We start from the raw sequence: 26,532 nt of genomic DNA, 5'->3' as shown, positions 1-26,532 counted from the left end.
AGTCAAATAGTTTGCAAAAGTTCAGGTACCAAAACTGCCAGAACTAAATGTAACCTAAAATTGACCAAATTTTACACTAAAGGTGCAATCTGTCCAACTTTAGTAAATTGACCATATCTTAGTCTATACAACTCAGAATGACCTGAAATTTATGTCAAAGTTCAATAAGACATAGAGCTACAATTTTGCTTCTTTGACTAGAAGCTAAAAACCAAGAGAAAATGGATAATAAGCTAGACCAATCTAGCACACTAAAACTAAAAATTTGGTAATTACATAAAATGATGCTTGAAGTAATTTGGCAATAAATGCCAACTTGTGAAAAGGGTAAATTGCATTATATTGACAACATATTGAATTGTAAATTGTGACATGTTGATGCTAGAAACAACTTATCCATAATTACCTAAAAAGATCAACATATGCATTGACTTATGAATTACATAATAGCTAGTAAACTCTAAAAATTGAAGAATTAAACAATTAATTTATAATGTGCCTTAGTTTGCCTAGTTGACTAGTTTGGATAGGTTGGCATGCCAATAGGATTCTGACAGCTGTTCTGTAAATGGCTTTTATGCCATATTGTATTTTTACGGCATATTATGCCGCACTGTGACTTTAATAGCCTACGACTATACGTATTGTGTTATTATACTTGGCTTATCGCCAAATTGACTATATGGCTTTTTAGCCACACTGTTTGCACACCAGGAGACACTTTGTGACCGATGGTGTGATGGCCCGAGGTACTAGGTACCCAGTGCCAGTATATCCATTTATCCAGTCTGGTCAGTATATAGGCTACACGGGCAGTTAATTTAAGCATTATTAAATTCAAATAGCTTAATTCAGTTTATTGACATACAGCATCACCAAAATTAGCAAAAATGAAAGGTTAGCGAATAAAAGTAAAATCAACAACTGTAAAGAATATCGATGTCGTAAATTCATTTGTTTTATTTTAGCATATATTTCTTTATATTTGGCACCACTAAGCAAAATTGCTTAGCGCATTGTTTTGTAACACATAGGTATTGGAGAAATAGCTGGGAAGCCCAGTAGACCTATGATCGGGTGAAACATCAAATCTATGCAGGAGTCTAGAGTCATCTGCACTACACCGCATACATGGTAGGACTTAGGATCTTGTGTAATGACTATCAGTTGTATTTTGACATTTTGTTATGTAATATGTATAGATATCATAAAACTTTAAAGTTGGTAATAATTTGTATATATTAAACTCCTATGGATAGTGTTTTGATGAATGTAAAAATGATGGACTTTATTTTGAAATTATGAAATTGTGAGACTGAAAAATTAGTTGGATGGTTGAGATTATCATATTGAACTATTTTTAACAGGTTTAGAAGGACAGTTTGTCCGAAATACAGATGGTACCTTGCCGAATTTTTATTACTATTTTAAAACACAGATTTTATTAAAATATGAAAATAGAACCAGTATGTTATGAATATCACATAAAGACTTCTTAAATCAAATTAAGCTCAGAAAATGAGATAATCACAGACTAGGTGCTCTAGCACGCCTTACTCGGCTACATTGTAGAAGGGTGAGGGGTGTTACAATATGAGGTTCTGGAAAGAGTGGGTCCTTTGGCATATCGGTTGGCATTACCTCTAGAGCTAGAAAGGATAAACAGTGTCTTCCCTGTGTCCATGTTAAGGAGGTACAAATCTGACCCATCTCATGTTCTATCAGTTGAAGAGATTGAGGTAAATCCAGACCTTTCATATGAAGAAGAAACCATAAAGATTCTGGCATATGAGGTGAACAGCTAAGGAACAAACAAATACCCCTGGTAAAAATGCTATGGAACCATCATTTAGGCCAGGAAGCTACTTGGGAACGCGAAGAAGACATGAGGAGACAGCACCCACAGCTGTTCAAAGACTGATGTCAGGTAAAATTTTGAGACGAAATTTATTTTAATGGGGGGAGAGTTGTAACACCCCTATATTCGGTAGTGCATTCTACTGTTCCGATGACCAGTATCTGTCCGGACAGCTAGAATGCCTGGAACTACACTTAATGTTAGTGAGGAGACATAAAATAATGAAATACAATAGAGGTAATGTAACACCCCTATTTGTATAGCCTAGTATATTTCACTGTTCCGGTGACCGGTGTCGGTCCGGATAATTAAGGGGATTAGAACCACATCTAAAACAACTAGATAAGCCCTAAAAACAAATAATTAGTAATTGTCAAATAGTTAAGTATAAATAAGAAAAACAGAACACAAGAAGTTAAATGAGCCGGGAGTCACAGCAATGGGTGACCTTCTCGGCAAGGACTGCGAGGTCGATTTAAACTCAAATTTCGAACCGTAAAATGTGACTCCGCGGTCCTTAGGACTATTGTGAACACAGTGAAAAAGAGAAAATCACAAAAAAGAATTGTTAAGTAGGTCAAATAATTAGGTCAGGGATCCGAAAGAAATATTAAATTACTTGCAAATCGGATCGAACTGGCAAGGGGCAATTTGGTCAATTTACCCTTAGAGTTAACTCCTGACCTAACTGTCAAATAAAATCAGAGAAAAGAAAATTTTAGAGTCAGGAATTAAATTAAAGAACTAATGGAAAAATAAATAGAAAAAAAAAGAAAAAAAAAAGTGAAAAGTGATGACCTCATGCATGACCTCATGCATGATGCAATAAACATTATAAAAAAATTATAATTTTGGATAATTATTGGTCTTCCATAAGGATTAAAAACATAAAAGAAAGAAAAAAAAAAAAAAACAAAAAAAGTTCATCTTCTTCAACCACGCCGTGAGCCCTCTCTCTCCTCCCTCCCTCACCCATAATCCTCCATTGAAGCTCCTTTTTGTGAGCTTGAAAACAACAAATCCCATCATTGAAAAATTACTCACCATGATTAGAGTTTGTTTTGGCAACTAGAAGAGGAGATTGAAGAAGAAAGAAAGAAGAAAGGAAGAGGTTTGAAGGGAAAGAAAATTCTGCATTCAAGGTTAGTAATTCAAACTTCAAACTTTTAGTTTAATTATTGTATTTATAGCTTAATAAACTTAGAAATATGCTTAAAATGAAATGAAAACAAGTGTGGAGGACTAGGCATGGATTTCGGCCTGCTAGGGTTTAAGATGGGAATGTATGAATTTGATTGAACTAAATATGTTAGTAAGCTTGTATGAGTGGTGAAGTGATGTTGGTATGCTTAGAATCAAATAAATGTAATAAATTGGTGAATTAGGGTTTGGATGTAACACCCCCGTTTGCATAGCCTGGTAGATCTCACTGTTCCGGGGATCGGTGTTGGTCCGGACAATTAAGGGGATTAGAACCACACTTAAGACAACTAGATAACCTATAAACACAAATAATTAGTAATTGCCAATTAGTTAAGTATAAATAAGAAAAACAGAACATAAGAAGTTAAACGAGCCGAGAGTCAAAGCGATGGGTGACCTTCTCGGGAACGACTGTGAAGTCCATTTAAACTTAAATTTCGAACAGTAAAATGTGATGCCGCGGTCCTTAGGACCATTACGAACACAGTGAAAAAAAGAAAATCACGAAAAAGAACTGTTAAGCCAATCAAATAATTAGGTTAGGGAGCCGAAAGAAATGTTGAATTATTTGCAAACCAGGTTGAACCGGTGAGGGGCAATCTGGTCAATTGACCTCGAGAGCTGACTCCTGACCTAACTGTCAAATAAAATCAGAGAAAAGAAAATTTCGGAATCGAGAATTAAATTAAAGAACTAATAGAAAAATAAAAAAAAGGAAAGAAAATGAAAAAGGTGTAGGAAGATGACATCATGCACGACATCATGCATGATGCCATAAATCCTATAATTAATAAATTAGATTAAATAGATTTTTGGGTCTTCCATAAGAGAAAAGCATAAAGAAAGAAAAGAAAAAAAAAACAAAACACAAAAGTCTTCTTCAACCCGTCACTCTCCCTCTCCCTCACATCTCCATTGTTAAAACTCCATTAAAGCAATCCCTACTAAACCCCAATTTCTCCCATAATTACTACATAAAAACTTGTTTTAGTCACTTGAGAAGAGGATTGAGCAAGAAAGAAGGAAGGAAAGAGGGGTGGAATTGAAAATTGAAATTCAAAGTTTAAGGTTAGTGAATTTAAATTGAAAATTTATGTTTAATATTTGTATTCTTGGTGTAGGTAACTTAGATCTTAACTTAAAATAAAATAAAAACATTTGTGAAGGACCAAACTAAAAATTTGGCCAACTAGGGTTACTATGCATATGTTTGAGTTTTGATTGAAATTAAATGGTAGGCAAGTTTGTATGGATGTGCTAATGAGATTGGTATGCTTAAATGTGGTTAAATGCAACAAGTTAGTAAGTTAGGGTTTTGGGACACTTAGGGTTAGTTACAAAAATGTGAAAAACTTGTAAATGGTGTCTTTGACCTAATGTGAAGTGAGAAATGGTCATTTGTGACCTAATTAAGTGTGTTAGAAATGTTTGAATCAAAGCCAAATTCGGATTGAGTACCAATAGCATGACCAAATTACCTTTAAGGGACCACAAATGAAATTTTACAAGTCCAATTGGTATGAGACCAATTGGGAATGAAAATAGACACTAAATGACACAATTTTCATTTAGGAAGCATGCCTAAAAAGTGACCAAAACCTAGTGAACAAATTAACCAAAGTTAGAAAATTGCAGGCTGCCCTGTATAAACTAACCAAAAGAACAGTGTTTGTTCATTTGGTCATAACTTGCGCTAGGAAGGTCTAAATGACCTGAGCTTTTACCAGTGGTTAGATGAGATATAGACCTAAAACTTTCATGAAGGACACAAACCCAAATTATGCCATTAACCAAGTCATTTGGCCACCCCAAGTTGGTGACCCAAAACTGCTAGCACCAAAAATTGCCCAGAATTCTGGGTTGAATCCAATCTGGCAGCCATGGTTCAAATGTCATAACTTGAGCTACAAAAATCCAATTTGGGTGATTCAAAAAGGAGAATAAACTTAAGACATTAGGGAACATTTTATATGAAGAAAGGTTTGCCAAATTCCAACAGTAAAATGACCAATGGAACAGTGCAACTTAGGGCTCCAAAACAGAAAATTGGCAATTTTGCCTAAAAGACCTAAGTTTTGAGAAAACAACCAAAACCAACAAATTTAGTGATCAAAATGTGGTATGTGGGTGAAGTTGGAATTCCCATACCTATTAAGCCTTAGAAAGTCAACAAATTGACTTGAATAATGTAGTGAATAGTAACCCCGAAACACAAAATTTAAAAAACGTCGAGTTTAGCAGATATAAACTAGATAAAAGTGAATTTAAATTTATTTTTAAATTTATGCTAAGTTATGGTACTGAAACACTATGAAACTGTGTGTTTCAGCTGAAAAATACTTAGAAGGTCTGAGAGACTGAGTCAAGGCCGAGAGGCGACTCACGTCAGGTTTGTGCACAATAAACCTTAATTGAGCATTTTGTCATTGAAAAATTGATTTAGTATAATTTATGAAAAATTGATGTTAATCATGAATTGTGTTGCCACCTTGTGAATGAAATTATGACTTTGGAAATTTATCGGATTTCTCATGAATTATTTGAATAAAATGTTTGAAATGGATTTTTTATTCACACTTAGCATGACAGTGCCTTATTACTCCTCCTTCATTCATGGGGTGAGATCGATTATTTTTCCTCCCTCTCTGGTTTACCAGTTGAGGTTGTAGATCGGATGAGTAATCATTAGCTAGCTAGCCACCTCCCTCATTGATTTCGATTAGTGGAGTTGTAGATTGCTTTGTCGTGGTGTACAACACGGCATTGATCGAAAATTTTATGTCATTGCTTAAGTTGTGTATGGTTTGACAACACTTTGTTTATTAAATTATTTGATTAAATTGTGTTATTATGAGTTTTGATAATTTGTGAAATGTGATTGAGAAATATTTAAATTGTGTTTTGTCAATGAATGATTTATGTATTATATTTTAAAATTTTATCGTGCACCACTGAGTATTTTTATACTCAGCGATAGGTTGTTTTGCTATCGCAGATAAGAGCAAGGAGAAGGCAGCAGAGTGAGCTGCTACTGATATTGAGGACTACACTGATATTTTTGTATGGGTATTATTTTATACCCTTGTAGTTATTTTGATGTAAATATTACAATGTTTTATGTATCAATGTAAAGTTGAGCAGTTGTATAATAAATTATAATAATATTATTTTTGGAACTTCTTTTTGTAAATTAAGGTTTGTATTTGTGAATTTCACACTTTATGCGCTGTGAATGAAGTTATGAAACATTTGAGATGATAAACTTTGATTGGATTGTGATATTATTTTGAAGTGGATTGAATTGAGTTGACTTGAGATTATTTGGAGGTTGGAAGTTGTGGAAAATTTATTGGAAGTGTTTTTCTCAGGTATTTGAAGAACTGTTTTCTCAAAATACAGACAGAACTCTATCAAAAATTTTATAAAATTTGCGGCAAAATTAAAATGGATAAAAATTTTTACTAGTATTTAGGCTTTGAATAAATAATTTTAATTCTTACCAAAATGCTCACCAGTTCCAAATCTAAGAAAATTGTTTAAAAATCCCTTGTAGGGTACTTAATGAGTTATCGGTAGGTGAAGTTCAACAGTTTATTAGGTAGTCTACGGGATCATGTTATGCCTTACAGAGGGGTAAGGTGTGACATGTTTAAGTGGTATCAGAGCATGGTTTTGCAATGAATTTTGACTATTTATGTGACCATTTCTTTGATAAGTACAACTACTCAAGTGTCTTTAATTGATACATATGACATATTTACATCATGAATATGCACTAACGGAGGTCAACCTCCTTGTGTTTGATCTCAGGAAGTAGAAATTTTGAGAAAACGGAATGGAAGAAGGAGATCATTCCGCAGAACAATCTGTTGAGGCTGAGGTTCAAGGGGAAGCCCCAGAACGTGAGTGGGTCAGCCACTCCAGCTCCTACTCTAGCACCACAGTTTTCTGCTCAGTTTGCACAGCAGATGGCTGTATTTTTCCAACAAATGGCAGGAAATATGCCACTCCAAGCTCAGATGCAAGCACCTGTAGCACAACCACAGTCCTCAGCTTGACAATATAAAAAATTGATGAAATTTGGGGCCACCGAGTTTAAGGGCACTTTGGATCCACTGGAGGCAGAACAGTGGTTAGAGCGAATGGAACAGATTTTCAGGAAGCTGTAGTGTGCAGAAGAGCTAAAGTTTGAGTATTCTGTTTCTTTGTTGTAAGGGGATGCGTATGAATGGTGGAAGACCATCCCCCACAGCTTGGCAGAACCTCCAGTCCTTACTTGGTCAGACTTTTTGAGGGAGTTTCGACAGAAGTGGGTCCCTGAAGCATATGTGGATATGAAGTTACAAGAATTCCTGAGTTTGAAATAAGGGGACAGAACCATAGCAGAATATGAGAGAGACTTCTCTCGACTGAGCCACTACACTGGAAGCTTAGTCTCCACCCCCAGAGACAGATGTAAGAGGTTTGAGTCCGGGTTAAGGCCGAATCTGAGGATGCAAATTGTGGGATTCAGACACCAAAATTTTTCTGAGCTAATTTCATAGGCCCTGAAACTGGAAAGGATAGAATCAGAAGGGGCAGTGAAGAAGGGTACACAAGAGAAAGAGAAGACTGAAAAACTACTGGTCAAGCACCTAAAAGTGGTTCTGGGAAGAGGAAACAGTTTGGGGATCGGCTCAGTAAATCTGGCAGGCGATTCTGCGGCCAAAGACTACCTCGATGCAGTCGTGACCCAGCAAGCACCTCGAGGAGCTTTATCAGTACGGCAGTGTGAAACTTATGGTAGAACAAATGGTGGGGTTTATTTCAAGGCCACCGGTGTATGTTTTAACTGTGGAGGAAGCGGACATTTCGCTAAGGATTGTACTAGTCCGCGCTGATCTGGACCTTCTGCTACATCTGAGGGATCAGCCCAAGTCTCTGCACCTAGAGGGTCACAGTCAGCTGCTAGAGGTAGAGGCAGAGGTAGGGGTCCTGGTAACACTCCTGGAAGTCAAAGCAACATTAACGGCCCGATTATCGATGGCGCACGATCGAGTGTATACCATGCGTTAAAGGCAGGAGGCTGAAACATCAGACGTAGTAGCTGGTATTTTCTCCATCCTTGACCAAGATGTACATGTGTTATTTGATCTTGGCTCCACACATTCGTATGTTAGTGCTAGTGTGATGTGTTCTACTGCTATTCAGTGTGTACCAATGGACTATGATGTGCTGGTAACTAGTCCATTAGGCCAGGAGGTCAGGGTAAATAGACTATATAGTGATTATCCTTTGGTGATCCAAGGAGACACTTTTCTGTCTGATTGAATTAAAATGCCCTTCAGAGATTATGACATTATCTTGGGCATGGATTGGTTAGCCAGGCATCATGCGATGATTGACTGTAGACTAAAGATAGTCACTTTTGGTCTCCCTCAGTATGGTGATGTAGTAATACATGGGGAGAGGCAGTTACTGCCTTCAAACATCATTTCAGCTGCACTAGCCAGAAGGATGATCAGAAAGGGGTGTGAAGCATATTTGGCACATGTGATAGACACTTAAGTGGGGAGTCCAGCACTAAGGGACGTCCCTACGGTATGTGACTTTTTTGATATGTTTCCTAATGAATTATTAGGATTACCTTTAGAAAGAGAGGTGCAGTTTGAGATTGATGTTATGCCTGGTGTGGACCCAATCTCCATAACGCCATACAGAATGGCACCTACAGAATTGAAAGAGTTAAAAGTACAGTTGCAAGAATTGCTTGACAAGGGCTTTATCCGCCCTAGTGTGTCACCTTGGGGAGCGCCAGTGTTGTTTGTAAAGAAGAAGGATGGCACTCTTCAGTTATGCATTGACTATCGACAGTTGAATAAGGTGATAATAAAGAACAAATACCCATTGCCCCGCATTGATGACTTGTTTGATCAGTTGAGGGGTGCAGCTGTATTCTCCAAAATTGACCTGAGATCAGGTTATTATCAGCTGAAAGTACAAGAGCAGAGTATTTCTAAAACTGCCTTCAGAATCCGCTATGGCCATTATGAGTTCTTGGTTATGCCATTCGGGTTAACTAATGCTCTGGCTGCTTTTATGGATCTGATGAACACTATCTTCAGACCATACCTCGACCAGTTTGTTGTGGTATTTATTGATGATATATTGGTCTATTCGAGGAATGCAGAAGAGCATGATAGACATCTGCGGATTATACTACAGACTTTGAGGGAGAAACATCTATATGCCAAATTGTCGAAGTGTGAATTTTGGCTGAAGGAAATACCTTTCTTGGGGCATGTAGTATCAGAAGAGGGCATCAAGGTAGATCTAAGTAAGATAGAAGCTGTCCTTAATTGGAGGCCACCCAGAAATATTACGGAGATTCGCAATTTTCTGGGTTTAGCTCGATACTACCGTCGATTTGTAAAGGGATTCTCCATGTTGGCATCTTCATTGACCAAGCTGCTTAGAGAAGATGTGAAATTTCAGTGGACGGATAAATGCCAACAGAGTTTTGATGAATTAAAGAAATGTTTGACTGAGGCTCCAGTCCTAACTTTACCTACACCGGGTAAAGAATATATAGTTTACAGCGATGCTTCTCACAATGGGCTAGGTTGTGTGTTGATGCAAGATCGGAATGTCATTGCCTATGCATCACGTCAGCTAAAACCGCATGAGAGGAATTATCCGACACATGATTTGGAGCTTGCAGCCATTGTGTTTGCTCTTAAGATTTGGAGGCACTATTTGTATGGGGAGAAATGTTACTTCTACACAGATCATAAAAGTTTGAAGTGTTTAGGCACCCAGAAAGAGTTGAATTTGAGACAGAGGAGATGGTTAGAGTTGATAAAATACTATGATTGTCTGATAGACTATCAGTCAGGGAAAGCTAATTTGGTGGCTGACGCCTTAAGTCACAAGACTATGGCAAGTCTACAGGTTACTCCTTTGTCTTTGGTGCATGAGTTAAGATCATTGCATGCCAGCTTAGAGATTAATGATGATGGGCAGACAGCAGTTGCATGGCATGTACAGCTAGTGTTGATTGATCATATCAAAATGGCTGCTCAGAATGATGAAAGGTATCAGAGGCTGTTGGAAGAAGTCTGGCAGGGCAAGAAACCAGAATTCTCAATCAGAGATGATGGTCTACTGCTACACCAGGGCAGAATATGTGTTCCTAATGATGTTGATTTAAGGCAGATCATTTTGAAAGAAGCACATGAGTCTCCTTTTGCCATGCACCCTGGTGGTACAAAAATGTATAGAGGGCTAAAGGAGCATGACTGGTGGATGGGTATGAAAAGAGATGTGGCAGAGTTTGTTTCCAAATGCCTAACTTGTCAGTAAGTAAAGGCAAAACACCAAGTACCAACTGGATTGTTACATCCACTACCAGTGCCAGAATGGAAATGGGAGAGAATAACTATGGATTTTGTGATGGGACTTCCGAGGACACAGAAGGGTCATGATGCAGTATGGGTCATTATTGATAGAATGACCAAGTATGCTCATTTTCTGCCAGTTCGAATGGACTACAGTTTAGACAGATTGGCTAGGTTGTACATTGATGAGATTGTGAGACTGCATGGAGTGCCAGTGTCCATTGTATCAGACAGAGATCCTAAGTTCACTTCTAGATTCTGGGGTAGTCTTCAGAGAGCCCTAGGAACTAGATTGAACTTCAATACTGTATTCCACCCATAGACAGATGGCCAGTCTGAGAGGGTAATTCAGATCTTGGAGGATATGCTATGGGCTTGTGTGATTGAGTTTGAGGGCAGTTGGGATGCACACTTACCTTTGATTGAGTTTGCTTACAACAACAGCTGCCAATCAAGCACTGGAATGCCTCCATATGAAGCGTTATATGGCAGAAAATGTAGAACCCCGTTGTGTTGGGATGATGTGGGTGAAAGAAAGATGATTGGACCCGAAATTGTTCAACAAACTGAGGAGAAGATCAGGGTGATCAGAGATCAACTTAAGACTGCATCAGACCATCAGAAGTCCTACATTGATTTGAAGAGAAGGGATATTGAGTATGCAGTGGGTGAGAAAGTTTTCCTCAAAGTTTCTCCTTAGAAGAGAATTATGAGATTCGACAGAAAGGGGAAACTGAGTCCTCGTTTCATTAGGCCATATGAGGTTCTGGAAAGAGTGGGTCCTTTGGCATATCGGTTGGCACTACCTCCAGAGTTAGAGAAGATACATAATGTCTTCCATGTGTCCATGTTGAGGAGGTATCGATCAGATCCATCTCATGTACTACCAGTGGAAGAAATTGAAGTGAATCCAGACCTCACATATGAGGAAGAACCCATAAAGATTCTGGCTTATGAGGTGAAGCAGCTGTGGAACAAGCAGATACCGTTGGTAAAAGTGCTGTGGAACTATCATTTGGGCCAGGAGGCTACTTGGAAACGAGAGGAGGACATGAGGAGAAAGCACCCATAGCTGTTCAAAGATTGATACCAAGTAAAATTTTTTAAGGGGGGGAGAATTGTAACACCCCCGTTTGCATAGCCTGGTAGATCTCACTGTTCCGGTGATCGGTGTCGGTCCGGACAATTAAGGGGATTATAACCACACTTAAGACAACTAGATAACCTATAAATACAAATAATTAGTAATTGCCAATTAGTTAAGTATAAATAAGAAAAACAGAACATAAGAAGTTAAACGAGCCGAGAGTCACAGTGATGGGTGACTTTCTCGGGAACGATTGCGAAGTCAATTTAAACTCAAATTTTGAACTGTAAAATGTGACGCCGCGGTCCTTAGGACCATTACGAACACAGTGGAAAAAAGAAAATCACGAAAAAGAACTGTTAAGCTAGTCAAATAATTAGGTCAGGGAGCCGAAAGAAATGTTGAATTATTTACAAACCGGGTTGAATCGGCGAGGGGCAATTTGGTCAATTGACCCCGAGAGCTGTCAAATAAAATTGTAGAAAAGAAAGTTTCAGAATCGAGAATTAAATTAAAGAACTAATAGAAAAATAAAAAAAAGAAAGAAAATTAAAAAGGTGTAGGAAGTTGACATCATGCATGACATCATGCATGATGCCATAAATCCTATAATTAATAAAATAGATTAAATGGATTTTTGGGTCTTCCATAAGACAAAAGACATAAAGAAAGAAAAGAAAAAAAAAAACAAAACACAAAAGTCTTCTTCAACCCGTCACTCTCCCTCTCCCTCACATCTCCATTGTTAAAACTCCATTAAAGCTTGCTTCAAGCTCTTAAATCCCTACTAAACCCCAATTTCTCCCATAATTACTACATAAAAACTTGTTTTAGTCACTTGAGAAGAGGATGGAGCAAGAAAGAAGGAAGGAAAGAGGGGTGGAATTGAAGATTGAAATTCAAAGTTTAAGGTTAGTGAATTTAAATTGAAAATTTATGTTTAATATTTGCATTCTTAGTGTAGGTAACTTAGATCTTAACTTAAAATGAAATAAAAACATTTGTGAAGGACCAAACTGAAAATTTGGCCAACTAGGGTTATTATGCATATGTTTGAGTTTTGATTGAAATTAAATGGTAGGCAAGTTTGTATGGATGTGCTAATGAGATTGGTATGCTTAAATGTGGTTAAATGCAACAAGTTAGTAAGTTAGGGTTTTGGGACACTTAGGGTTAGAGACAAAAATGTGAGAAACTTGTAAATGGTGTCTTTGACCTAATGTGAAGTGAGAAATGGTCATTTGTGACCTAATTAAGTGTGTTAGAAATGTTTGAATCAAAGCCAAATTTGGATTGAGTACCAGTAGCATGACCATATTACCTTTAAGGGACCACAAATGAAATTTTACAAGTCCAATTGGTATGAGACCAATTGGGAATGAAAATAGACACTAAATGACACAATTTGCATTTAGGAAGCATGCCCAAAAAGTGACCAAAACCTAGTGAACAAATTGACCAAAGTTAGAAAATTGCAGGCTGCCCTGTATAAACTGACCAAATGAACAGTGTTTGTTCATTTGGTCATAACTTGTGCTAGGCAGGTCTAAATGATCTGAACTTTTACCAGTGGTTAGATGAGATATAGACCTAAAACTTTCATGAAGAACACAAACCCAAATTATGCCATTAACCGAGTCATTTGGCCACCCCAATTTGGTGACCCAAAACTGCTAGCACCAAAAATTGCCCAAAATTCTGGGTTAAATCCAATCTGGCAACCATGGTTCAAATGGCCATAACTTGAGCTAAAAAACTCTAATTTTGGTGATTCAAAAAGGAGAATAAACATAAGACATTAGGTAACATTTTCTATGAAGAAAGTTTTTCCAAATTCCAACAGTAAAATGACCAATGGAACAGTGCAACTTAGGACTCTAAAACTGAAAATTGGCAATTTTGCCTAAAAGACCTAAGTTTTGAGAAAACAACCAAAACCAACAAATTTAGTGATCAAAATGTGGTATGTGGGTGAAGTTGGAATTCCCATACCTATTAAGCCTTAAAAAGTCAACAAATTGACTTGAATAGTATAGTGAATAGTAACCCCGAAACACAAAATTTAAAGAACATTGAGTTTAGCAGATATAAACTAGATAAAAGTAAATTTAAATTTATTTTTGAATTTATGCCAAGTTATGGTACTAAAACACTGTGAAACTGTGTGTTTCAGCTGAAAAATACTTAGAAGGTCTGAGAGACTGAGTCAAGGCCTAGAGGCGACTCACGTCAAGTTTGTGCACAATGAACCTTAATTGAGCATTTTGTCATTGAAAATTTGATTTAGTATAATTTATGAAAAATTGATGTTAATCATGAATTGTGTTGCCATCTTGTGAATGAAATTATGACTTTGGAAATTTATCAGATTTCTCATGAATTATTTGAATAAAATGTTTGAAATGGATTTTTGATTCACACTTAGCATGACAGTGCCTTATTACTCCTCCTCCATTCATGGGGTGGGATCGATTATTTTTCCTCCCTCTCTGGTTTACTAGTTGAGGTTGTAGATCGGATGAGTACTCATTAGCTAGCTAGCCACCTCCCTCATTGATTTCGATTAGTGGGGTTGTAGATTGCTTTGTCGTGGTGCACAACACGGCATTGATCAAAATTTTTGTGTCATTGCTTAAGTTGTGTATGATTTGGCAACACTTTGTTTATTAAATTATTTGATCAAATTGTGTTATTATGAGTTTTGATAATTTGTGAAATGTGATTGAGAAATATTTAAATTGTGTTTTGTCATTGAATGATTTATGTATTGTATTTTAAAATTTTATTGCACACCACCGAGTAATTTTATACTCAGCAATAGCTTGTTTTGCTATTGCAGATAAGAGCAAGGAGAAGGCAGCAGAGTGAGCTGCCACTGATATTGAGGACTACACTGATATTTTTGTACGGGTATTATTTTATACCCTTGTAGTTATTTTGATGTAAATATTGCAATGTTTTATGTATCAATGTAAAGTTGAGCAGTTATATAATAAATTGTAATAATATTATTTTTGAAACTTCTTTTTGTAAATTAAGGTTTGTATTTGTGAATTTCACACTTTTATGCACTGTGAATGAAGTTATGAAACATTTGAGTTGATAAACTTTGATTGGATTATGATATTATTTTGAAGTGGATTGAATTGAGTTGACTTGAGATTATTTGGAGGTTGGAAGTCGTGGAAAATTTATTGGAAGTGTTTTTCTCAGGTATTTGAAGAACTGTTTTCTCAAAATACAGACGGAAGTCTGTTAAAATTTTTATAAAATTTGTGGCAAAATTAAAATGGACAAAAATTTTTACTAGTATTTAGGCTTTGAATAAATAATTTTAATTCTTACCAAAATGCTCACCACTTCTAAATCTAAGAAAATTGTTTTAAAATCCCTTGTAGGGTACTTAATGAGTTATTGATAGGTGAAGATCGGTAGTTCATTAGGTAGTCTACGGGATCATGTTATGCCTTATAGAGGGGTAAGGTGTGACATTGGACCTAGGGTTTTGGAAGACAAAAAATTGGAGAATTAGTCAAATGGTGTGTTTGACCTTGTTTGAGCTAAAAAATGGTCATTTGTAACCAATTGAGGTATGTTGGAAGTGTTAGAATTAGGTTTAAATTCGGATTGATTAGGGACATGCTTCAGGCAGCATGACCAAGGTCCCTTTCAGAGACCAAAACTGAAAATTTACCAACCCAATTGGTGTGAGGCTAATTGAGAATGAAACTAGACACAAAATGGCACATTTTTCATTTAGGAATCATGCCCAAAAAGTGACCATAGCATAGTGAAAAAATTGGCCAAATCCGTAAGTGAGTGTTCTGCCCTATACAAAAAATGACCAAATAAATAGTATTTGTTCATTTGACCATAACTTGGGCTAGGCAGGTCTAAATGACCTGAAATTTAACCAGTAGAAATTTTAGATATAGACCTAAAACTTTCATGAAGAATACAAACCCAAATTATGTCATTAACCAAGTCATTTAGCCACCCAAATTTGGTGACCTAAAACTGCCAAAACCATTTTTGGTGCCTAGAAAATCTGGGTTAGGGCAATCTGCTAGCCATGTTCAAATGGCTATAACTTGAGCTACAAAACTCCAAATGGAGTGATTCAAAAAGAGAAATAAAGTTAAGATAATAAGAAACAATTTCTATGAAGAAAACTTAGTCAAATTCTAACAACAACATGACCAATGGAACAGTATAAAATAGGACACCAAAACCGAAAATTTACAAATTTGCCTAAAAGACTTAAAATTTGAGTAAACGACCAAAACCAACAAATTTAGTAACCAAAATGTGGTATGTGGGTGAAATTAGAATTCCCATACCTATTAAGCATTAGAAAGTCAACAAATTGACTTAAATAGTATTATGAATAGTAACCCCAAAATACAAATTTCAAAGAACGTCAAGTTTAGCATATTCTAACAGCAACATGACCAATGAAATAGTACAAAATAGGACACCAAAACTGAAAATTTACAAATTTGCCTAAAAGAATTAAAATTTGAGTAAACAACTAAAACCAATAAATTTAGTAACCAAAATTTGGTATGTGGGTGAAATTAGAATTCCCATACCTATTAAGCATTAGAAATCAATAAATTGACTTGAATAGTATCATGAATAGTAACCCTGAAATACAAATTTTAAAGAACGTCAAGTTTAGCATATTCTAGGTATAAGTAGATTTGAATTCATTTTTGGACTTATGATAAATTGTGATACTGAAACATTGTGAAACTGTGTATTTCAGTTAAAAAGAATACCGGGAAAGAACCCGAGGGATCAAGTCAAGGCCAAGAGGCAACTCGTATAAGGTTTGGGCACAACATAGAATTTTTGTAAATTTTCTTCTACAAATTATTTTTGAATGAATTGAGATATTAAATTGTGACACAATTAGATTGAAATGTTTATTATGCTTTTGATTTAAATTGTTGAAAGATTAATTGTTTATGTTTGAAATGATAATAAATGTTTAGTAAATTGTTAAGATAGTTTTGAAACCACAGTGCCATGACCATATATTTGAATACCTCACTAGCACGACTAGTGGGGGAAATCAGTTTCGAATTTTGATTCTTTCTCTGGCTGAAGTGTTGAGGTGTGTGCCAGTAGAAGAAGAAAAAGAATGGGTTCTCATATATTTGAGCTAGCTAGCCTTATGATGTGACTTCTCCTTAGCCTTTGGCTATTGAGATGATATTTGTTTCGAATGGCATGATTTAACTGTGTATTTTTATAAAATTTGTTTTGAGATTTCGTAAATGAGATTATTTGGACTAAAAATTTATAAATCATGTTTTGTATCTATTTTTCATGTTCAGTCCAATATTTAAATAAATATGATTTGAATTATGCATAAACTGTTATTTTTAGTATGTTGTGCACCACTGAGTCATAGTACTCAGCGATGGCTATTATTGCTATCGCAGATATAGAGACTAGAGGAGCAGCAAAGTGAGCTGCTAAAGATCTTGGAGCTACATCCCCTGAAGTTCTGTCGAATATATTTTATACCCTGTTTGTAATATTTATTTTTATGTTTGTAAATGTATATACAAGTAATAACTGGTCATGAGCAGTTGTATAGAGTTTGTAATAATAGTATTTTGGTTGATTAATGTAAAGTGAATTTATTATAATGAAATATGAATGAAATTATTGAATACTGCTTTTGATGACAATTGAATTGAGAAATGATATTGAATTGTGTTGAGGTAGTAGTGAGTTTGATGAAAAAGAATCATCGGAAGTGTTTTTATAGGTTTTGAAGAACTGTTTTCATAAAATACAGATGGCACTCTGCCAAAATTTTTTCAAAATTTAAGGACAAATAAAAATGGACAAAAATTCTAACTAGTTTTCAAACTCCAATTAAATGTTTTTAATACCTATTAGAAAATGCTCGCTACTTCCAAGAAGTAAGAAAATTGTTTTAAAATCCCTTGTAGGGTACTTAATGAGTTATTGGTAGGTGAAGTTCAATAGTTTATTAGGTATTCTACGGGATCATGTTATGTCTTACAGAGGGGTAAGGTGTAACATGTTTTAGTTGTATCAGAGTAAGTTTTTAAAGTACGTTTTAACTTGTGAATTTGTGTCTTTTCTTTGTTAAGTATAACTGCTCAATGTCCTTATTTGTTACATACAGTGCATTACATCATAAATATGAAATAACAAAGGGAAATCTCCTTATGTTATTTGTTCAGGAGATATCCTAACTCCAAACTGAAATGGAAGAAGGGGATCGCTCTGTTGAGCAATCTGTTGAAGCTGAGGCACAAAGGGAGGCCCCAGCTCTACAAAATGTCAGTGGGTCAGTGGCACAAGCCCCACTAATGCCCCAATTTCTGGCACAATTCGCCCAGCAGATGGCTGCAATGTTTCAACAAATGGCTGGGGGCATGCCTACTCAAGCTCCACCCCAGACTTCTATGATGCAACCTCAAGCTCCAATCAGACACTATGACAAGCTGTTGAAGTATGGGGCGACAGAATTTAAGGGTACAGTAGACCCTTTAGAGGCAGAGCAGTGGCTAGAGAGGATGGACCGAGTGTTCAAGAAGCTACACTGCCAAGATGAACTAAAATTCGAGTACTCAGTATCGCTACTGCAAGGGGATGCGTATGATTAGTGGAAGACCATCCCCGACAGCTTGGCTGAACCACCAGTACTGACTTGGGATGACTTCATCAGAGAGTTTAGACAGAAATATATCCCAGATGCATATGTGAATCAGAAACTACAAGAATTTCTGAGTGTGAAACAAGGCAATAGAACAGTGGCAGAATATGAGAGGGAGTTCTCCTGCTTAAGCCACAATGCTGGGAGTCTCTTTTCTACCAGCAAGGAAAGGTTCAAGAGATTTGAGACGGGTTTGAAGCCCAGCCTACGGAAGTAAGTAGTGGGATTCAGACATAGTAACTTCTTTAAGCTCATCTCTCAGGCACTTGAGTTAGAAAGAATTGAATCAGAAGCAACCCCAGCAAAAGAAAAATCAGAGAAAGTTGAGAAATCAGAGAAAGATAAGGGGGAAAAGTCAGTAGAGCCAAGTCCTAGTGGTACTTCTGGGAAGAGGAAGAAATTTGGTGGACTTAGCAGAGGTCGAGGTGGAAGGTTTAGAAGGGGCAGATTCTCTGGACAGAGACCCCCTAGGTCTGGTCAGCAGTCGAGCAGGGGCTCACAACCTCCCCGCCCCTATGAGACTTATGGCAAGATTCATGATGGAGAATGCTATTGGGCAACAGGAGCCTGTTTTAACTGTGGAGTCAAGGGTCATATTGCAAAAGATTGCACTAGTGCTCCTAGATTCGATCCAGCTCCTACAACTGCAGAAGGATCTATTCAGAGTCTTGCTCCCAGAGGTTCACAACTGGTTGGCAGAGGAAGAGGCAGAGGTAGAGGCAATGCTTCTAGCAGTCATGGTACTATTGGTTAGTCAGCACAAGGAAGTGCTTCAACCAGGTTTTATACAATGAGATAGCGAAAAGAGGCTGAGATTTCTGATGTGGTAGCTGATATATTCTCTATCTCTGATCAAGATGTATTTATACTATTTGATCCGGGTTCAACCCACTCGTATGTTAGTGCTAGCATAGTTAGTTCACTTGCTGTTTTGTGTGTCCAAATGGATTTTGAAGTGCTAGTAACTAGACCATTAGGACAAGAGGTTTGGCTCAACAGAATATGTAGAGACTATCCTTTGGTGATCCAAGGATTGTTTTTCTGTCAGATTTGATTGAAATGCTCTTCAGAGATTATGATATTATCTTGGGCATGGATTGGTTAGCCAGGCATCACACCATGATTGACTGTAGACTAAAGACAGTCACTTTTGGTCTCCCTCTGTACGGTAATGTGGTAATACATGGGGAGAGGCATTTACTGCCATCAAACATCATTTCGGCTGCACTAGCTAGAAGGATGATCAGAAAGGGGTGTGAAGCATACTTGGCATATGTGATAGACACCCAAGTGGGGAGTCCAGCACTGAGGAACATCCCTATGGTATGTGACTTTCTGGATGTGTTTCCTGATAAATTGCCAAGATTGCCTCCAGAAAGAGAAGTGCAGTTTGAGATTGATGTTACACCTGGTGTGGACCCAATCTCCATAACACCATATAGAATGGCACCAGCATAATTGAAAGAGTTGAAAGTACAATTGCAAGAGCTACTTGACAAGGGCTTTATCTGCCCTAGTGTGTCACCTTGGGGAGTGCCAGTGTTATTTGTTAAGAAGAAGGATGGCACTCTCCGCTTATGTATCGACTATCGGAAATTGAATAAGATGACAATAAAGAACAGATACCCATTGCCCCACATTGATGACTTGTTTGATTAGTTGAGAGGTGCAGCTATGTTCTCCAAAATTGACCTGAGATCAGGTTATTATCAGCTGAAAGTACAAGAGCAGAGTATTCCAAAAACTGCCTTTAGAACCCACTATGGCCATTATGAGTTCTTGGTTATGCCATTCGGTTTAACTAATGCTCCAATTGCTTTTATGGATCTGATGAACACTATCTTCATACCATACCTTGACCAGTTTGTTGTGGTATTCATAGATGATAGTTTGGTCTATTCGAGGAGTGCAGAAGAGCATGATAGACATCTGCGGATTGTACTGTAGACTTTGAGAGAGAAACAGCTATACGCCAAATAGTCGAAATGTGAATTTTGGCTAAAAGAAATATCTTTCTTGGGTCATGTAGTATCAGTAGAGGGCATCAAGGTAGATCCAAGTAAGATAGAAGCTGTCCTTAATTGGAGGCCACCTAAAAATATCACAGAGATTCGTAGTTTTCTGGGTTTAGCTGGATATTACCGTCGATTTGTGGAAGGATTCTCCATGTTGGCATCTCCATTGACTAAGATACTTCAAAAAGATGTGAAATTTCAGTGGACGGATAAATGTCAAAAGAGTTTTGATGAATTAAAGAGATGTTTGACTGAGGCTCCAATTATAACATCCTCACTTTAGCTAGTCCATACAGTCTACTGTTCCAGTGACCAGTGTCGGTCCGAAGAGCTAGAACATCCAGAAAAATATTTAAACTAAAGTGAGGAACCATAATTAACTCAAATATTGATAAGAAAAATTTAGGAAAAATTTTAGAAATAAAATACAACCAAGTTAAATGAGCCGGTGCCCTAGCGATGGGTAACCTAGTGAGAAGTTGTGGTTCTCGCAATTAGGAGCCCTAGACCCAAGGGAAAAATTATAAAATAATTATTGAGACTCCAGAGAAGGGTTATTGAGGTTCTTATGGCATTAGAATGCCAAGGAAATGCTTAAAAAATTTTTCAATCGGTACAGACAATTTTGGCCCGTTAAGCCAAACGGAGGGCATTTTGGTCATTTCGTCTTCAGAGATGATTTTTGGCCAACTTGACCAGTTAAATAAATAATTTATATAACATAAAATATGATTAAATGTTGTTAAAAATTTAATTGAAATTAAGTAGACAAGAAATGGAGAGAAAATAAAAGAAAATGGCATTATGATATCATAGTGATGTCATTAAAGTTTTCCCAACCAACCCAATGTGGACACATGGCATAAGCTTACTTAAAAGAGACAAATGGGCTAGAAAATGAACAAAAAATCAGACTTCTTCTCTCTTTCATCTTCCTTGCTGTGAACCTCCTCCACAGCCAAACCAATTTCAAGCTTTCAAAGCTTGATTTTCACTCACTTCTACCCAACAAAACCCTAACCTAGCAACACAAAAAAGTGTTCTTGCATCTTGGTGAGTATTTTGGGAGCAAAAATAAAGGAAAAAGAAGAACTTTTGCAAGTAGGAAAAATCTCACTCCATAGAGGTTAGTGACCTAACCTTGTTCTTTCACTTTAAATTCATGTGTAAGGACTAAGAATGAGTGTAAATGACAAAGAAAATTAATGGAATACCATTTGTATGTAAACCCTAAATTTTGGCAGCCTTGGTTAGGGTAATATGGTGATGATTTTTGTGGAGTTAATATGCTAGTATGGCTGCCCTTAATGTGTATCTCATAAGTGAATTGATAAATGCAATGATAATGCATGGTTTTGTAATGTTGAGTTAGGGTTTGGGGTGGAAAAAATGAGACTTTGACCATGTGATAATGGAAGTAGGTTTTAATGGTCAATTAGTGACCATTTGGTATTGTTTGAATAAAAAATGAAGTGCATTGTGTAGTGGGATTGGAGCTTGGTTTGGCTGCCCTTGGTGACCTGCAGAATTGGACATGAGTCCAGCAGGTTTGGGCAGCAATAACTTGAATTGTAGAGGTTCAATTGGTGCAAGGCCAATTGGACATGAAAATAGCACATAATGGCACAACTTTGGTGAAGAAACCATGCCCAGAAAACCAAACCAAATGGACCAAAAGTTTTCCCTAATTCGGGTGACCAGCATTCTGCCTGGGCAAAATGACCAAATGAATAGTGTTTGGTCATTTGACCATAACTCAGTCTAGAAATGTCCAATTGACCTGAAATTTTACCAGAAACAAGCTGAGATATAGACCAACAACTTTTATGAAAAAACCTAACCCAAATTATGACCAGAACATATTCAAAAGGTGAGTTGCAATCACTGTTCCTAACACTATAGAATTGGTCAGTCCAGAAATTCTGGAAAAACTTTCAATCTGGCTAGTTGTGGCTTTTGGGCCATAAGTTGATATACAAAACTCCAAATGGAGTGATTTAAAAAAGGAAATTCAACTAGACAAAATAAGGAACAACTTTCATGTTGATCATTTTGCCAAATTCCCACTGCAAAAATGACTAATGGAATAGTATATACAAAGCATGAAAACTGAAAATTCTGCCCAATTAACATTAAGCTTAGAAATGGTATTGGCAACCAATACCAACAAATTTTGAATGCAAAATGTGGCATGTTGGGAGTATTAAAACTAATGTACCTATTGTCTATGCAAAAGTCAATATTGTAGTTGACTAATGGAATGAATAGTAACATTCAAACTTGAAATTCAAAAATTGTGAAATTTAAAAGTGTAAAATGCCCTAGTATACCTAGCAAGATTGGTTTGGATATGTTGGCATACCAATAGGGTTCTGTTAGCAGTACTGCCTATGGCTTTATGCCATTCTGTGTTTCATGGCTTCCCATGCCATTCTGTGACATAATAGCCTTTGGCTATGTTATTTGAGTTGATATACTTGGGTTTTAACCCTGATAATTATTACAGCTTATTAGCTATTTTGTTACACACCGGGAGACACAATGTGACCGACGATGTGATGGTCCGAGGTACTTAGTACCCAGTGCCAGTTTACCCGTTTATCCAGTCCAGTCAACTAGTATGGGTTACTCGGGCAATGATAATAACTTTGACCAAATTGGAATCAAATAATACTACAAAAAAATATCAGGAATTAAGTTTACCCAAAAATGTTAACATACATTCTGCATAATTATGTTTATTTTATTTTATTTTATTTTATATTGTCACCACTAAGCAGAATTGCTTAGCGCATCACTTTTGCCATGCGCAGGTACTGGAGATCTAGCTGGGGAGCCCAGCAGACATCAGAAAGGGTGAGCCTTCAGAGTTGCATCCGGAGTCCAGAGTCACCTCACATCTGCACTGCATATGGTAGGACATTAGGACTATGGGTGGCCCTTTTGTATTTTGCATTTTGTATTAGTTTGGATTGTAACTATAAACTCTTGTAATTATGCATTAATGTAAATGTATGAAATTTCATATTATTAAAATTTTCTGCATAATGTACGTTCATAAATGAAATGTTGAGAAATATAAATGTGCTTTCAGTGATGATGTGAACAGAAAAGAAAAGTTTCTGAAAATAGTATTGAGATTTTGAGATTGAGTTAAGAAATGTGTGTATAATGGAGTTTGGATATGGAAATTATATTGGAAGTGTTTTTAAGCAGGTTCAGAAGAACTGTTTTCCCAATTTACAGCCGGTACTTTATCGGATTTTCTATAAAATTTGCGAAAAAATTCAGATTTATCAAAAATTGTAAATAAATGAATTAAAAGGGATAAATTGTAATTGAAACATGAATTGGTGCTCTGGCACACTGAGTGGCATAACTTGATCGGCTACACTGTAGACGGGTAAGGGGTGTCACACCAGTCCTGACTTTACCTACTCCGGGTAAAGAATACATAGTTTACAATGATGCTTCTCACAATGGGTTAGGCTGTGTATTGATGCAAGAGCAGAATGTCATTGCCTATGCATCACGCCAGCTGAAACCGCATGAGAGGAACTATTCGACACATGACTTGGAGCTTGCAGCTATTGTATTTGCCCTTAAGATCTGGAGACACTATTTGTATGGGGAGAAATGCTACATTTATACAGATCATAAGAGTTTGAAGTATCTGGGTACTCAGAAGGAGTTGAATTTGAGACAGAGGAGATGGTTAGAGTTGATTAAAGACTATGATTGTCTGATAGACTATCAGCCAGGAAAAGCTAATGTTGTGGCTGACGCCTTAAGTCGCAAGACTATGGCAAGTCTACGGTTTACTCCTTTGTCTATGGTACATGAGTTGAGATCATTACATGCCAGGTTAGAGATTAAAGATGAGGGGCAGACAGTAGTTGCATGGCATGTACAGCTAGTGTTGATTGATCAGATTATAATGGCTGCTCAGAATGATCAGAAGTATCAGAAGCTGTTAGAAGAAGTTCGGCTGGGCAAGAAGCCAAAATTCTCAGTAAGAGATGACGGTATACTACTTCACTAGGGCAAAATGTGCGTTCCAAATAACGTTGACTTGAAACAGATCATTTTAAAGGAAGCACATGAGTCTCCTTTTGCCATGCACCCTGGTGGCACAAAAATATATAGAGGGCTGAAAGAGCACTACTGGTGGATGGATATGAAAAGAGATGTGGTAGAATTTGTTTCCAAATGCCTAACTTGTCAGCAAGTAAAGGCAGAGCATCAAGTACGAGCTGGTTTGTTACATCCACTACCAGTACCGGAATGGAAATGGGAGAGAATAACTATGGATTTTGTGATGGGACTTCCAAGGACACAAAAGAGTCATGATGCAGTATGGGTCATCGTTGACAGACTAACCAAGTCTGCTCATTTTCTGCTTGTCCGAATGGACTATAGCCTGGAAAGATTGGCCAAGTTGTACATTGATGAGATAGTAAGACTTCATGTAGTGCCAATATCCATCGTGTTGGGATCAAGTAGGTGAAAGGAAGATGTTGGGCCCGAAATTATTCAGCAGACCGAGGAGAAGATCAGGGTGATCAAAGATCGACTTAAGACTGCATCAGACCATCAGAAATCTTATATTGATCTAAAGAGAAGGGATATTGAGTATGTAGTGGGTGAGAAAGTATTCCTCAAGGTTTCCTCTTGGAAGAGAATTATGAGATTTAGCAGAAAGGGGAAACTGAGTCCTCGTTTCATTGGGTCATATGAGGTTCTGGAAAGAGTGGGTCCATTGGCATATCGATTGGCACTACCTCCAGAATTGGAGAAGATACATAATGTCTTCCATGTGTCCATGTTGAGGAGGTATTAATCAGACCGATCTCATGTACTACCAGTAGAAGAATTGAAGTGAATCCAGACCTCACATATGAGGAAGAACCCATAGAGATTTTGGCTTATAAGTTGAAGCAGCTACGGAACAAGCAGATACCGTTAGTGAAAGTGCTATGGAACCATCATTTGGGCCAAGAAGCTACTTGGGAACGAGAGGAGGATATGAGGAGACAGCACCCACAGCTATTCAGAAATTGATACCAGGTAAAATTTCAAGACTAAATTTATTTTAAGGGGGGGAGAATTGTAACACCCCTATTTGTATAGCCTGGTATATTTCACTGTTCTGGTGACCGGTGTTGGTCCGAATAATTAAGGGGATTAGAATCACATCTAAGACAACTAGATAAGACCTAAAAACAAATAATTAGTAATTGTCAAATAGTTAAGTATAAGTAAGAAAAAATGAACACAAGAAGTTAAATGAGTCGAGAGTCACAGCGATGGGTGACCTTCTCGGCAAGGACTGTGAGGTCGATTTAAACTCAAATTTTGAACTGTAAAATGTGACGCCGCGGTCCTTAGGACTATTGTGAACACAGTGAAAAAGAGAAAATCACAAAAAAGAATGGTTAAGTAGGTCAAATAATTAGGTCAGAGATCCAGAAGAAATATTAGATTACTTATAAACTGGATTGAACTGGCAAGGGGCAATTTGGTCAATTTACCCCTAGCGTTAACTCCTGACCTAACTATCAAATAAAATTAGAGAAAAGAAAATTTCAGAGTCGGGAATTAAATTAAAGAACTAATGAAAAAATAAATAGAAAAAAAAAAGAAAAAGAAAAAGTGAAAAGTGATGACATCATGCTTGACATCATGCATGATGCAATAAACATTATAAAAAAATATATAATTTTGGTTAATTATTAGTCTTCCGTAAGGATTAAAAACATAAAAGAAAGAAAAAAAAAGACAAAAAAAAGTCCATCTTCTTCAACCAAGCCGTGAGCCCTCTCTCTCCTCCCTCTCTCACCCTTAATCCTCCATTGAAGCTCCTTTTGTGAGCTTGAAAACAACAAATCCCACCATAGAAAAATTACTCACCATGATTAGAGTTTGTTTTGGCAACTAAAACAGGAGATTGAAGAAGAAAGAAAGAAGAAAGGAAGAGGTTTGAAGGGAAAGAAAATTATGCATTCAAGGTTAGTAATTCAAACTTCAAACTTTTAGTTTAATTATTGTATTTATAGCTTAATGAACTTAGAAATATGCTTAAAATGAAATGAAAACAAGTGTGGAGGACTAGGTGTGGATTTCGGCCAGCTAGGGTTTGAGATGGGAATGTATGAATTTGATTGAGTTAAATATGTTAGTAAGCTTGTATGAGTGGTGAAGTGATGTTGGTATGCTTGGAATCAATTAAATGTAACAAATTGGTTAATTAGGGTTTGGACCTAGGGTTTTGGAAGACAAAAAATTGGAGA

This window comes from Hevea brasiliensis, chromosome 8 (assembly GCF_030052815.1).
Source record: "Hevea brasiliensis isolate MT/VB/25A 57/8 chromosome 8, ASM3005281v1, whole genome shotgun sequence".
NCBI classification, from domain to species: Eukaryota; Viridiplantae; Streptophyta; class Magnoliopsida; order Malpighiales; family Euphorbiaceae; genus Hevea; species Hevea brasiliensis.
The sequence above is the reverse complement of the archived record's forward strand: the minus strand, read 5'-3'. Positions refer to the sequence as shown.